The sequence below is a fragment of the Schistocerca nitens genome, chromosome 5 (assembly GCF_023898315.1).
Source record: "Schistocerca nitens isolate TAMUIC-IGC-003100 chromosome 5, iqSchNite1.1, whole genome shotgun sequence".
NCBI classification, from domain to species: Eukaryota; Metazoa; Arthropoda; class Insecta; order Orthoptera; family Acrididae; genus Schistocerca; species Schistocerca nitens.
In genome coordinates, this window is record NC_064618.1 from 429074727 (window position 1) to 429090494 (window position 15768).

Genomic DNA, 15768 nt, shown 5'->3' on the forward strand with positions numbered 1-15768 from the left:
CTGCCAGCTAAATAAAAGATTCAAACTACAGAAGGCACTAACTACTGATAGGCATAGTTAGCAAATGAAAGATTTTGATAGAGAACAAACAATGTATTTACCTTAATAGTCATGAAAAGTCATAATATATATAGGAGTTCATAACATCCATTCTTACAAATATCAAAACTCCGCCATTTCTCTCCCCACATCCACCACTCCTGGCGGCTCGCCTCCAACTGCGCAACGCTATGCGCTGTTCACATCCAGCTGCCGCTGCCCAACACTACAATGGCAGACAACAATGCAAACTAGCCACAGACTGCACACAGCACATCCAGTGATTTTCATACAGAGCGCTACGTAACGTTGCCAATAAGAAAACATAAACAGCATACTTACAATATCAATTTACATGCTACCTACCGCTATCGGTATTTGGTTGTGGGGTAATTATTTTCTCTCTTTTCTTTCTTTCGTTTAGAAAACATTGTTTAATTTATCAACACTACTTCTCTTCCGCTATCGGAAACGGTATAAGCAAGCCGATGTTACATCATTATTAAATAATGAAATAGAAGCTCATGTGGGTTTTTTAGGTTAGAGAATGCCCTCCCTAGGCCCGACTAGACGCCTCCTGAGACGCGGCAAGGTAGGACTAGGCAAAATGCAACAGGGAATAACAATATTAATGTGCTAATAGTAAACTGCAGCAGCGTCTATAGAAAGGTCCCAGAACTGCTCTCATTAATAAACGGTCACAATGCCCACATAGTACTAGGGACAGAAAGTTGGCTGAAACCAGATGTAAACAGTAATGAAATTCTAAACTCAGATTGGAATGTATACCGCAGAGTCAGGCAGGACAGTGAAGGGGGAGGCGTGTTTATAGCGATAAGAAGTGCAATAGTATCGAAGGAAATTGACGGAGTTCCGAAATGTGAAATAATTTGGGTGAAGGTCACGGTTAAAGCAGGCTCAGACATGGTAATTGGATGTCTCTATAGGCCCTCTGGCTCAGCAGCTGTTGTGGCTGAGCACCTGAAGGATAATTTGGAAAATATTTCGAGTAGATTTCTCCACTATGTTATAGTTCTGGGTGAAGATTTTAATTTGCCGGATATAGGCTGGGAGACTCAAACGTACATAACGGGTGGTAGGGACAAAGAATCGAGTGAAATTTTTTTAAGTGCTTTATCTGAATACTACTTTGAGCAGTTAAACAGAGAACCGACTCGTGGAGACCTTCTGTTGACAAACAGACCCGAATTACTTGAAATAGTTAACGCAGAACAGTGAATCAGTGAAGCGGTTACTGCATCGATGATTTCAGCAGTAAATAAAAATATTAAAAAAGGTAGGAAGATATTTCTGTTTAGCAAAAGTGACAAAAAGCAGATTTCAGAGTACCTGACGATAGTGTTGACGATCAGTGGACAAAGCTCAAAACCATCGTACAATATGCGTTAGATGAGTTTGTGCCAAGCAAGATCGTAAGAGATGGAAAAGAGCCACCGTGGTACAACAACCGAGTTAAAAAAATGCTGCGGAAGAAAAGGGAACTTCACAGCAAACATAAACATAGCCAACGCCTTGCAGACAAACAAAAATTACGCGAAGCGAAATGCAATGTGAGGAGGGCCATGCGAGAGGCGTTCAATGAATTCGAAAGTAAATTTCTATTTACTGACTTGGCAGAAACTCCATTTTGGTCTTATGTCAAAGCGGTAGGTGGATCAAAATAAAATGGTACTGAAAGAGAGGATGACAGACTTAAGGCCGAAATACTAAATGTCTTTTTCCAAAGCTGTTTCACAGAGGAAGACTGCACTGTAGTTCCTTCTTTACATTGTCGCACAGATGACAAAATGGTAGATATCGAAATAGACGACAGAGGGATAGAGAAACAATTAAAATCACTCAAAAGAGGAAAGCCCGCCGTACCTGATTGGATACCAGTTCGATTTTACACAGAGTACGCGAAGGAACTTGCCCTCCTTTTTGCAGCGGTGTACCGTAGGTCTCTAGAAGAGCGTAGCGTTCCAAAGGATTGGAAAAGGGCACAGGTCATCCCCGTTTTCAAGAAGGGACGTCGAACAGATATGCAGAACTATAGACCTATATCTCTCACGTCGATCAGCTGTAGAATTTAGGAACACGTATTATGTTCGAGTATAATGACTTTTCTGGGAACTAGAAATCTACTTTGTAGGAAACAATATGGGTTTCGAAAAAGACGATCGTGCGAAACCCAGCTCGCGCTATTCATCCACGAGACTCAGAGGGCCATAGACACTGATTCCCAGGTAGATGCCGTGTTTCTTGACTTCCGCAAGGCGTTCGATACAGTTCCCCACAGTTGTTTAATGAACAAAGTAAGAGCATATGAACTATCAGACCAATTGTGTGATTGGATTGAAGAGTTCCTAGATAATAGAACGAAGCATGTCATTCTCAATGGAGAGAAGTCTTCCGAAGTAAGAGTGCTTTCAGGTGCGCCGCAGGGGAGTGTCGTAGGACCGTTGCTATTAACAATATGCATAAATGACCTTGTGCCTGACATCGGAAGTTCACTGAGGCTTTTTGCGGATGATGCTGTGGTATTTCGAGAGGTTGTAACAATGGAAAATTGTACTGAAATGCAGGAGGATCTGCAGCGAATTGACGCATGGTGCAGGGAATGGTAATTGAATCTCAATATAGTCAAGTGTAATGTGCTGCGAATACATAGAAAGAAAGATCCCATATCATTTAGCTACAATATAGCAGGTCAGCAACTGGAAACAGTTAGTTCCATAAATTATCTGGGAGTACGCATTAGGAGTGATTTAAAATGGAATGATCATATAAAGTTGGTCGTCGGTAAAGCAGAAGCCAGACTGAGATTCATTGAAAGAATCATAAGGGAATTCAAACCGAAAACAAAGGAAGTAGGTTACAGTACGCTTGTTCGCCCACTGCTTGAACACTGCTCAGCAGTGTGGGATCCGTACCAGATAGGGTTGATAGAAGAGATAGAGAGGATCCAACGGAGAGCGGCGCGCTTCGTTACAGGATCATTTAGTAATCGCGAAAGCGTTACGGAGATGATAGATAAACTCCAGTGGAAGACTCTGCAGGAGAGACGCTCAGTAGCTCGGTAAGGGCTTTTGTTGAAGTTTCAAGAACATACCTTCACCGAGGAGTCAAGCAGTATATTGCTCCCTCCTACGTATATCTCGCGAAGAGACCATGAGGATAAAATCAGAGAGATTAGAATCAACACAGAGGCATACCGACAATCCTTCTTTCCACGAACAATACGAGACTGGAATAGAAGGGAGAACCGATAGAGGTACTCAAGGTACCCTCCGCCACACACCGTCAGGTGGCTTGCGGAGTATGGATGTAGATGTAGATTTAGATGAAAGATCAAAGCAGCTTACTAAATACATAGTATTCCAAAAGTACTGGAACACTTTAAAAAGTTTATTGTTGCGAATGAGTAGCATTACAAAGTAACGATGAACATAATTTGAAAGATTAGACTTATAAACTTTTTTTTCTCGTTGCAATAGTGATGCGTAGCTTCATATATGGTCTGTAGGGATATCATTATCAAGGTGGCGTTTTCTGGACCTGAGAAGGCTTTTTTCGTGGTACGATTTGGAAAAAAAAGAAAAACTAGAGTATGCAAAGCATGTCAAACGAAAATTTAGGATGAAGTACGGGAAAGCAGCACCAACCAGAAGAGGCAGTCTATAATTGGCATGTAAGGTTCGTTGAAACACTGTGTTTGTGTGACAAGAAGTGGTCGGCCAGATGTGATTGGAAATAACATTGAACGAGTGAGAGAGGTTTTCACAAGGAATACGTCAAAAGCTCGCAAGAGACAGTCACGTGAGTTGGAAATGTGAACAACGACTGTATGGCGTCTGGTACGTAATAAATTAAACGTGAAACCACACAGACTGAAGTTAATGTACATTGTAGGTGGAACAAGATGGTTTTGTGAATTCGACAATTTTTTCGGAAAGGAACCATTTCATAAAAATGGAAAAGTAAACAGACACAGGATTTGGAGAAGAGATAATCCACATATCTTTGTTGAGCACCTTCGAGATTCTTTGAAAGAAACATTATGGACCTTAACATTATGGACCTTTCTTCATTGAAGAACGAACTGTTACTGGAGAGTCCATCCTTCAGATTTTGCAGACCTAGTTACTGCCATTGTTGCAAACAGAACCAGTTAGATGCTACACCTCGACATTTTCACCGTGATGGAAGGGCATATTGGAACACAGCCGAATCGTTGGAGTGGTCGTGGTGGAGCAAGAGACCAGTTTGTGCTAAAATGGCCTCCTATGTCTCCGGATATTACCCATTGTGATTTCTTTTTATGGAGTTAATAAAGAACATTTTCCAGGTGATGTGGAATTAAAACAGAAAACTGAAAAAGCAACACACTCGGAAGAATTGTTCGCCCATGTGTGGCAAGGGATAGATTACCGCTTAGACGTTTGTAGAGTTAAACATGGCCCCACATGAAGTGTACGTTAACTGAATGTTGTTCAAGAAAATTTAGAAAATTACTTTTTCGCATTATGTGAAGAGTTACTTTGTAGTGCTACTCATTCGGCTGCAATGAAGTTTTTAAGGTTTTTTAAACATGCTTTATAATTGTGCATTTTATAAGCTGCCATAGGTGGTATTAATCACAAAAACCATCCTCGCTGCGCTGCAGGTCTAAGTAATACAAAACTGCAATGGCAAAAGTAACGACATACATCAACATGGTACGGAAAGTATGTGTCAACAGTTATAGACTTGGGGCGTGTACTCCTGGAAGTCGATCTCGCAGCCTACTGTGCCATTAAAAGTAGATGGTCTGGAGATGAATCTGTAATATAAGCTTTCTTTGTACCGATTGTTTGCAGCACAGCTCCTGGAAGTTCGTAGCCCTTTCTACACCATTTGCTCCTTCGTAAGCACGTACGTACTGTCAGGGTTGAATCAAATCTTTTTACGTTTATTTTATTTATTTTCTTTGTCTTCCTCACTTTCATTTGGCTAAATAATCACTCAACTTCGGCAGTGGGCCAAGGTAGTGAAAGAAGCATAATGGCAAATTTAGATGACTGCAAAAAGGATTTTGCTCACTTGAGTTTTTATATTTTGATACACGAGAACGTGTTGTTAGTCTCGGACCATTTGACTGTTGTCATGTTCACCCACTGCGTTTGAATTTTTTAAATTTCGTTTGCTGGCAATAAGAAAATTTCTGCAAGTGTTATTAAAGGGTCTATTATTACTTTTACAGCGTTTTCTGCTGATATGAATGCAATCACTTTGAGGCTTTCGGGACTCTGATGAAGCTATTTAAAGAGATCACGAACCTCAAACAGCGACCTCGGAGCTCTCGACAGTCTCTCAATTCAAAATCAACATTTTACCCTTGGATTAAAATTCATATCCGAGATAAGCGTTTACGTCAATATTGGTATTCACGGTGTCTTTAAGAGGGTTTAAGCGGCAGGTCGATAAAATCGGTTTTCTGTCAACTGAATCAGTAAGGTTAGTTTAATCAGTTAAGGGGTTTGGTGGGATCTGCACTATTAGACACAAATCATTTGTTTATGATGTGAACTTCACAAATAACTAGTTTAAAGAACAGAAAAGTATGTAAGTTGTCGTCAACAAATATACCACACAGTAATCCTGCCGTATAACATCGTTCCTCACGACGATCCTCTTTAAAGAAACTTTTCATTTCTAGCCATTGATCCATGATTTTTCAGAAATCTGTCTCAACTGATAACCAGCGAGTATCACAAGTTCTGACAACTTTAAGAGGATCGTGACCATCATTTACTATGTGACAAACCAGTCTATACTCCTGCTGCGGGAGTAAAGAACAACTAAACAAAGAGTAGGTTTCTTTGATAAGAAACTCCAGATTACTGGGAATAATTTCTGCAGCAGCAGTCGAAACTATTAGCTGCATGGAATTGAACACACAGGGTACGAGGACCAAAGAGAGGTCGTTTTCTCTTAACCGTAACAGATGCGTTAACTGTGCCTAAATCAAATTTCTTTAATCTGAGATCCTTAATTGCAACAGCCTTCTTAAGGGCGGAATCTATTCTTTGACCATTATAACATGCAACTTCTGCGGTTGTGAAATACGTAGATATTATTTCCCCACGCTGTTTAATGAAGTAACTGACAGCAGTGCACGAAAGTCTCATGACGCTCACGTCTGTGGATTCGTAATAACCACTATTAATGTCTTGCAGAAAATCATTTTCAAAACATGATTCCGACACATTTAAAATTAAATTTTCCCACTTTGTCCTATGTAATCTCATCTCGTTTGCTGTGCTACTTTCAAAAAATTTATGTTTGCACAATTTAGATAAAAGATCAAGTAACAGTACTGAAGTATGGGCTGGTCCAAATCACTTAATAGCTCCCCAGCCAGCGGCCGCCTTATTTACGATTAACTTTCTTCGAAAATGCATTTGAACATATGAAATGTGTGTTAACTTTAAAAGCTAGAGGAAAAATGACGAGCCTGCCACTGTGGCCGAGCGGTTATAGGCGCTTCAGTCCGGAACCGCGCTGCTGCTACGGTCGCAGGTTCGAATCCTGCCTCGGGCAAGGATGTGTGTGATGTCCTTAGGTTAGTTAGGTTTAAGTAGTTCTAAGTGTAGGCGACTTATTGCCTCAAATGTTAAGTCCCATAGCACTCAGAGCCATTTCAAAAATCACGAGGAGAATAGATAAGAAACTATCATCTCGGCTTCAGACAAGTAAAACATTCGAGGGACGTCTTAAGATCAGTTGATGCTCAGGTGAAAAACTTTTCCATACAACACCTAACTTCCAGGTTACAGCTGTAGCTCTGGGTCAACACATTACGGTGATTTCGACGTGGCAACACATCTGACAGCAGAATTCGATCGTTTTCTAGCTAAACTTGTAGAACTTTATGGAAAGAAAGAAAAAGGGAGCACGCTATATCCTGCTTTCCAATCGTGTAAAGAGTTGATATTTACCCTGGTACGACCTGCAGTGAAGTATATTGCAGAAGAAATGAAGTAGACTAAGTATTTTTCTGCGTGTTCAACTCTGACCCCGATAATACACATGTGGATCAGCTGTTGTAAGATATCAACAGATGGACTTCCTGTTGATAAATTTGTCAGTTTTGTCTCAAGTTTAGGACACAAATTAGAAGAACTAGCTGTTTCATTAATAAATTTATTAAGTAAATATGATTTTTGGTTGGTTCAAATGGCTCTGAGCACTATGAGACTTAACTGCTGAGGTCATCAGTCCCCTAGAACTTAGAACTACTTAAACCTAACTAACCCGAGGACATCACACACATCCATGCCCGAGGCAGGATTCGAACCTGCGACCGTAGCCGTCTCGCGGTTCCAGACTGGAGCACCTAGAACCGCTCGGCCTCTCTGGCCGCCTAATTATGATTTTTACATTCACTTTTGTAGAGGCCATTCTTATCATAATGCAATCAATAAGGCTTGCACTTACTCCGATCTCCAAGCTAGAATTAAACAAATCAACGCTCTTGCTGCGTAAATTCCGCGTTAACTTGCTATGATCGTATGCACCAGTATGTTATCCCCCACAGGCTTCATTTACCGTTTGTAGGGATAAATTTTACCTTTCTTTTCTCAGCGGCGAGCCGTTGCAGCATTTCGCAGTCAAAATTAAATATTCGTAACTGTAAACGACCTTCAGAAACAAGCTGGTCAGAGCTACAGTCGCAATGTTAACTCTATAGAAATATTATCAGGTTTGGAAGTTATTCAGGATAATACAACTAGAAGGCTTCACTAAAGAGATTCAAGGCGAATGTAATGCTGAGCCTTCTGCAGATTCTGGAGACCGTGATAAGGACAGTTTTTTTGTCACCGATATTGAAAGAAACTAATGCCACAAATAAACTGTTACAAGGTGTTGATACTTAGAACTGTAATAAAGTCGTATGACGCTTTACTTGGACACGTTGAATGAATTCTATGAGCGACACATGTGAAAACGCAGCATTGAAAATAGTAAGATAAACATGTACAAAACAGCCACAAGAAGGAAAAATCCAAGAAAACTAAAAGTGTAAGAAACTGGGGAAACTTCTTTTGTATGAAAGGAAGATATTCGAATGAATACAATTCTAGCTGTTACAGGCAGATCAACATCTGAATTGGAAAAAAGAAAACAACCAAAATAACCGTTGGAAAAGTGTTGTATCAATTTTAATTTCCTAATTACTTTACCAGGATGAGGAAACACTGAAATGTAGAAATTGCAACAGCTTTATAAACACTAATTGGAAGTATTGCTCTGTGATGAGAGTATTCATTTTAATCAATGACTGAAGGCCATCAGCATAAAAATCTTCTCCCTAAGTACTTTATGTAGAAAGTTGCGGCAAAACCACGTTTCTTTTTTTCTTTTTTTAATTTTGAGATTGCACTACCAATATTTTTGGCAAGCGCTGAAACCATTTGTTCGGCCCGGCGCTGTTTCTCACTCCACAAAAGAGTCAAGAACTCGTATTTGCGCTCATCCATGTCACAAGAGTGAGTCAATAGTCTCATTGTCCTCTCCGTGAATTCCGACACAAAGCAGCAAGTAGACTATGGAGCTGTCATCGGCGGACTAAATTTCTGCAAAGAAAGCAGGCCAAAAGCAGCTTTGCTTGACTTGAGTGTGGTGACTTCTGTACGCACGTATTTATTATTATTATTAACAGCAGTTGTCGTAGTTTTAAATAATGTGCAGATGTAAGTTACTTGCGGGTACAATTATGCCGAAGTACTATTCTCTGCCCAGGAGCAGCAGTAGCTAAATTCGCCCCTGGATACAATAGGTCGCCACAAAGGAATGTTTTCCAGACGAGAGAGTATCAAATTCTACGGCCCTGGTAATCGGACGGAATAGAGTAAAATATGGAATGTAATACGTGCTCTGTAGCACGCCCAGAAAACTGACCCTCTCTCAGATCAACGAACGTTAGCTTTCAAAACAGGTAATTGTACGCTACAGTTCTAAAATGCAGTGAGCTCCGCCGTGTAAGCGAAGATCTTGCCAAACATGTGTAACACTAAATGTGAGAATAATCAACAACAAATGACTTCTGTGCAACTTATCTTATAACAATTGGAGCGCCTCTGCTCCTCGAAAAACGCCGACAGGCAGCGACAGGCCGACGAGACTTCCCTTGTCCCGTTTGAAGTGCTGCATCCCAACGGAACACTTAGCAAGCTCGCTCACTGGCTAGCGCTCCCCCTCGCCAAGGTATTTCATTTGATATATCCCTTCTGAGTTCGTCAAACGCTGTGGTAATTTCAGTGACAGATTTCTAGGTACAGAATCATCATTCCAGGAGTGTCTAGGATCAAGAATACGAGGCAGAAAATTACTTGTGAATGTATGATTGTGACAGGCAACTTTCAAAGTTAAAATCGGTCACTAAGTATTGGCATATGAAAATGTTGATGTTGTCCCATCTGTTCAATAGGAACAAGTGCCGAAACACAGCTGAGCCCTTCTCATCTTGTAAGTTATTTTTTTTATTTATTTTTTTTTTTTTTTGAAAATGCATAACGTAATTTACCTCTGAACTATACTGGTATTGCGAATTCGCTGCAACATGACGGTGAGTGTTGCTGATCCGTAAATATGTAAAAATCCAAAGAAATTTCCGAAATACGACAAACGTTTGATAGTTACATTACAGATGTTATGGTGACTAGTTTTGAATGGACTGGTTCATCCTCAAGCGTGACCTAATGAGGCTGTACTGTTAGTGACGGATCATTATGATATCCAACTAAAACTGGCAACACTTGCATCACACAGTGACACTCGATAAATGTCATGGTACCCATTTACTCACAAATCTGACTCGGTATCCTCCTTAGTAAAAACAAAACCAATTAAAAACTTGCTGACGTTATGAAGAGTGCCCCAAGGTAAAGGCATTGTGGGAGGACAGAAGAATAAAACCCACATAAACACGTTTTATTTTCCAATAAAGGTAGACTTTAACCACTGGTCAAGTGGCTGATATATATACTTGCAAGAGGGGAACAAAGAGATGGCCTATATCAGTATTTCCTGTGTTATTGATATGTGTGCTATCAATGCAACCACGGTATTCATCCAGCAACCGGCAAGGTGCAATGAGAACTAACACAAGAAACGGAAATTTTCTCTGCTGCCTGCTGGGCTGGAACTAGTGAAACGCAGATAGCATGTAGAATTAGTAATGTAAGTGCGTTTTCGAACCCTGCTGTCTACTTCATGGAAAGTATTTTGTCAAACAACTGCCATCACATGCAAATCAACTTCATGGAGGGAAAAGTCGCTACCAACTTTGTGTAAAAGCAGTAGAAACAAAGAAACTGAATACATCAATGTAAGTCAACCAAAACAGTGTTGTGGACAGTGTCATAATCGCGTATGTAACACCCTTTCAGAAAGAGCTGTGAAGGGTATCCCTTACCCAGAAGTTGAGGACTCGGAATAATATGTATATCAACACATCCGTGTTTTGTATTGTAATATGACAATTTGATACTGATTCAACCTAATATATACGACTATTAACAACATTTATAGGACACTGCCCTAGTTCAAATACATAAATCTTTTGTAAGTTGTGATTACTTTATCAGTAACTAATCTACCTTTTAATATCTGTGGTTTCACCGACCGCCCCCCCCCCCCTCCACATCCTCCCCCCCCCCCAAATTCACATACACATTGGCATTGATTTCTCCAAAAACTGCTTAGAGGTCCTAGGGTTAATATAACCTTGAAGTCGTGTTTCTAGTGAAACCATTACGACGAAAATGAAATGAGCGTATGGCATTTTTGACCGGGAGGCCCCTATACGGGGAAGTTCGCCCGCTAACTGCAGGTCTTATTTCATCCGACGCCACATTGGGCGACTTGCGCGCCGTGAATGAGATGATGATGAGGACAACACAAGACCCAGTCCCCGAGCGGAAAAAATCTCCAAACCGGCTGGGAATCTAATCCGGGCCCGCTTGCATGGTAGGCGAGCACATTACCACTCAGCTAAGCAGGCGGACTACCATTGCGATGTACCGAAAGTATGTGTACGATAAAGAAATTACAAATTTCTTCTAGTATCCAACTTCCTGATTCAGTCATATAGTTGGTCACATTAAGAAACTGGAACAGTATATAAAGTTGGGGCAGACTAAATTCTCTAGGGCTACAGCTAGGCCAAGCTGGCAGCTGTAATAGGGAAAAGGAAAAGGAAAATAGAGTTTTGAAACTTCGTGGCAGATTAAAACTGTGCGTCCGACCGAGACTCGAACTCGGGACCTTTGCCTTTCGCGGGCAAGTGCTCTACCAACTGAGCTACCGAAGCACGACTCACGCCCGGTACTCACAGCTTTACTTCTGCCAGTACCTCGTCTCCTACCTTCCAAACTTTACAGAAGCTCTCCTGCGAACCATGCAGAACTAGCACTCCTGAAAGAAAGGATATTGCGGAGACATGGCTTAGCCACAGCCTGGGGGATTTTTCCAGAATGAGATTTTCAGTCTGCAGCGGAGTGTGCGCTGATATGAAACTTCCTGGCAGATTAAAACTGTGTGTCCGTCCGAGACTCGAACTCGGGACCTTTGCATTTCGCGGGCAAGTGCTCTACCAACTGAGCTACCGAAGCACGACTCACGCCCGGTACTCACAGCTTTACTTCTGCCAGTACCTCGTCTCCTACCTTCCAAACTTTACAGAAACTCTCCTGCGAACCATGCAGAACTAGCACTCCTGAAAGAAAGGATATTGCGGAGACATGGCTTAGCCACAGCCTGGGGGTTGTTTCCAGAATGAGATTTTCACTCTGCAGCGGAGTGTGCGCTGATATGAAACTTCCTGGCAGATTGAAACTGTGTGCCCGACCGCGACTCGAACTCGGGACCTTTGCCTTTCGCGGGCAAGTGCTCTACCAACTGAGCCATGTCTCCGCTATATCCTTTCTTTCAGAAGTGCTGGTTCTGCAAGGTTCGCAGGAGAGCTTCTGTAAAGTTTGGAAGGTAGGAGACGAGATGCAGAAGTAAAGCTGTGAGGACGGGGCGTGAGTCGTGCTTGGGTGGCTTAGTTGGTAGAGCACTTGCCCGCGATAGGCAAAGGTCCCGAGTTCGAGTCTCGGTCGGACACACAGTTTTAATCTGCCAGGAAGTTTCATATCAGCGCACACTCCGCTGCAGAGTGAAAATCTCATTCTGAATAGAGTTTTGGTTTCCTCAACCAATTTGTACTTTAGGACATCTCAGTTAAATGTTTACTGACTACTTCTGCGTACAGCGTTACTGTTACATACTGTTATGGAAGTACTTAATTTTCAATTGCTTTTCTGGACAAGTGCTGACCGATAAATCTATTGATCACTTTTTCCTGACACCATTGTAGCTAAGCTATTTAAACTGAGGTGACAGAAGTCTTGGGATAACGATATGCACATTACAGATGGCGGTAGTGCCACATAAACAGTGTATAAAACGACAATGCAATGGCGGAGCTGTTATTTGTACTCAGGTGACATACTGTATATAAAAGATGTCCGGCGTGGTTACGCCCGCACGACGGCTGTTAACAGACTTCCAGTACGGAATGGTGATAGGAGCTAGAGGCATGCGACATTCCATTCCGTAAATTGTTTGGGAATTAAATATTCCGAGACCCATAGTATCAAGAGTATACCTAGAATACAAAATTTCTACATCTACATCTACATGGATACTCTGCAAATCACATTTAAGTGCTTGGCTGAGGGTTCATCGAACCACCTTCACAATTCTGTATTATTCCAATCTCGTATAGCGCGCGGAAAGATTGAACACCTATATCTTTCCGTACAAGCTCTTATTTGCCTTATTTTATCGTGGTGATCGTTCTGCCCTATGTAGGTCGGTGCCAACAAAATATTTTCGCATTCGGAGGAGAAAGTTAGTGATTGGAATTTCGTGAGAAGATTCCGTCGCAACGAAAAACGCCTTTCTTTTATTGATTTCCAGCCCAAATCCTGTATCATTTCTTACACTCTCTCCCATGTTTCACGATAGTACAAAACGTGCTGCCTTTCTTTGAACTTTTTCGAAGAACTCCGTCAGTCCTACCTGGTAAGGATCCCACACTGTGCAGCAGCATTCTAAAAGAGGACGGACAAGCGTAGTGTAGGCAGTCTCCTTAGTACGTCTGTTACATTTTCTAAGTGTCCTGCCAATAAAACGCAGCTTTGGTTAGCCTTCCCCACAACATTTTCTATGTGTTCCCTCCAATTTAAGTTGTTCGTAATTGTAATACCTAGCTATTTAGTTGAATTTACGGCTTTTAGATTGTACTGATTTATCGTGTAACCGAAGTTTAACGAGTTCCTTATAGTATTCAGGTGGATGACCTCACACTAACAGTTATTGAGGATCAACCAACACTTTTCGCTCCATTCAGATATTTTTTCTAAAACGTTTTGCAGTTTGTTTTGATCTTCTGATCACTTTATTAGTCGACAAACGACAGTGTGATCTGCAACAACCGAAGACGGCTGCTCAGATTGTCTCCCAAATCGTTTATATAGATAAGGAAGAGCAAAGGGCCTATAACACTACCTTGGGGAACGCCTGAAATAACTTCTGTTTTACTCGATGACTTTCCGTCAATTACTACGAACTGTCCTCCCCCCATGAACCATGGACCTTGCCGTTGGTGGGGAGGCGTGCGTGCCTCAGCGATACAGATAGCCGTACCGTAGGTGCAACCACAAACGAGGGGTATCTGTTGAGAGGCCAGACAAACGTGTGGTTCCTGAAGAGGGGCAGCAGCCTTTTCAGTAGTTGCAAGGGCAACAGTCTGGATGGTTGACTGATCTGGCCTTGTAACAATAACCGAAACGGCCTTGCTGTGCTGGTACTGCGAACGGCTGAAAGCAAGGGTAAACTACGGCCGTAATTTTTCCCGAGGGCATGCAGCTTTACTGTATGATTAAATGATGATGGCGTCCTCTTGGGTAAAATATTCCGGAGGTAAAATAGTCCCCCATTCGGATCTCCGGCCAGGGACTACTCAAGAGGATGTCGTTATCAGGAGAAAGAAAAGTGGCGTTCTACGGATAAGAGCGTGGCATGTCAGATCACTTAATTGGGCAGGTAGGTTAGAAAATTTAAAAAGGGAAATGGATAGGTTAAAGTTAGATATAGTGGGAATTAGTGAAGTTCGGTGGCAGGAGGAACAAGACTTCTGGTCAGGTGACTACAGGGTTATAAACACAATATCAATTAGGGGTAATGCAGTAGTAGGTTTAATAATGAATAGGAAAATAGGAATGCGGGTAAGCTACTACAAACAACATAGTGAACGCATTATTGTGGCCAAGATAGATACGAAGCCCACACCTACTACAGTAGTACAAGTTTATATGCCAACTAGCTCTGCAGATGAAGAAGAAATTGAAGAAATATATGATGAAATAAAAGAAATTATTCAGATAGTGAAGGGTGACGAAAATTTAATAGTCATGGGTGACTGGAATTCGGTAGTAGGAAAAGGGAGAGAAGGAAACGTAGCAGGTGAATATGGATTGGGGCTAAGAAATGAAAGAGGAAGCCGCCTGGTAGAATTTTGCACAGAGCACAACTTAATCATAGCTAACACTTGGTTTAAGAATCATGAAAGAAGGTTGTATACATGGAAGAACCCTGGAGATACTAAAAGGTATCAGATAGATTATATAATGGTAAGACAGAGATTTAGGAACCAGGTTTTAAAATGTAAAACATTTCCAGGGGCAGATGTGAACTCTGACCACAATCTATTGGTTATGACCTGTAGATTGAAACTGAAGAAACTGCAAAAAGGTGGGAATTTACGGAGATGGGACCTGGATAAACTGAAAGAACCAGAGGTTGTACAGAGTTTCAGGGAGAGCATAAGGGAACAATTGACAGGAATGGGGGAAAGAAATACAGTAGAAGAGGAATGGGTAGCTTTGAGGGATGAAGTAGTGAAGGCAGCAGACGATCAAGTAGGTAAAAACACTAGGGCTAATAGAAATCCTTGGGTAACAGAAGAAATATTGAATTTAATTGATGAAAGGAGAAAATATAAAAATGCAGTAAATGAAGCAGGCAAAAAGGAATACAAACGTCTCAAAAATGAGATCGACAGGAAGTGCAAAATGGCTAAGCAGGTATGGCTAGAGGACAAATGTACGGATGTAGAGGCTTATCTCACTAGGGGTAAGATAGATACTGCCTACAGGAAAATTAGAGAGACCTTTGGAGATAAGAGAACCACTTGTATGAATATCAAGAGCTCAGATGGAAACTCAGTTCTAAGCAAAGAAGGGAAAGCAGAAAGGTGGAAGGAGTATATGGAGGGTCTATACAAGGGCGATGTACTCGAGGACAATATTATGGAAATGGAAGAGGATGTAGATGAAGATGAAATGGGAGATACGATACTGCGTGAAGAGTTTGACAGAGCACTGAAAGAGCTGAGTCGAAACAAGGCCCCCGGTGTAGACAACATTCCATTGGAACTACTAACGGCCTTGGGAGCGCCAGTCCTGACAAAACTCTATCATCGGGTGAGCAAGATGTATGAAACAGGCGAAATACCCACAGACTTCAAGAAGAATATAATAATTCCAATCCCAAAGAAATCTGGTGTTGACAGATGTCAGAATTACCGAACAATCAGTTTAATAAGCCACAGCTGCAAAATACTAACACGAATTCTTT

The 15768-nt window shown here is 41.5% G+C and overlaps 1 non-coding gene across 1 annotated transcript; it reads right to left on the reverse strand.

Annotated features, from left to right (window-relative positions):
- Nucleotides 1–11320: 11320 nt before the first annotated feature.
- On the reverse strand, nucleotides 11321–11395 carry Trnas-cga (transfer RNA serine (anticodon CGA)). The gene has a single exon. It is a non-coding gene; the product is annotated as a tRNA-Ser (tRNA).
- Nucleotides 11396–15768: the final 4373 nt, after the last annotated feature.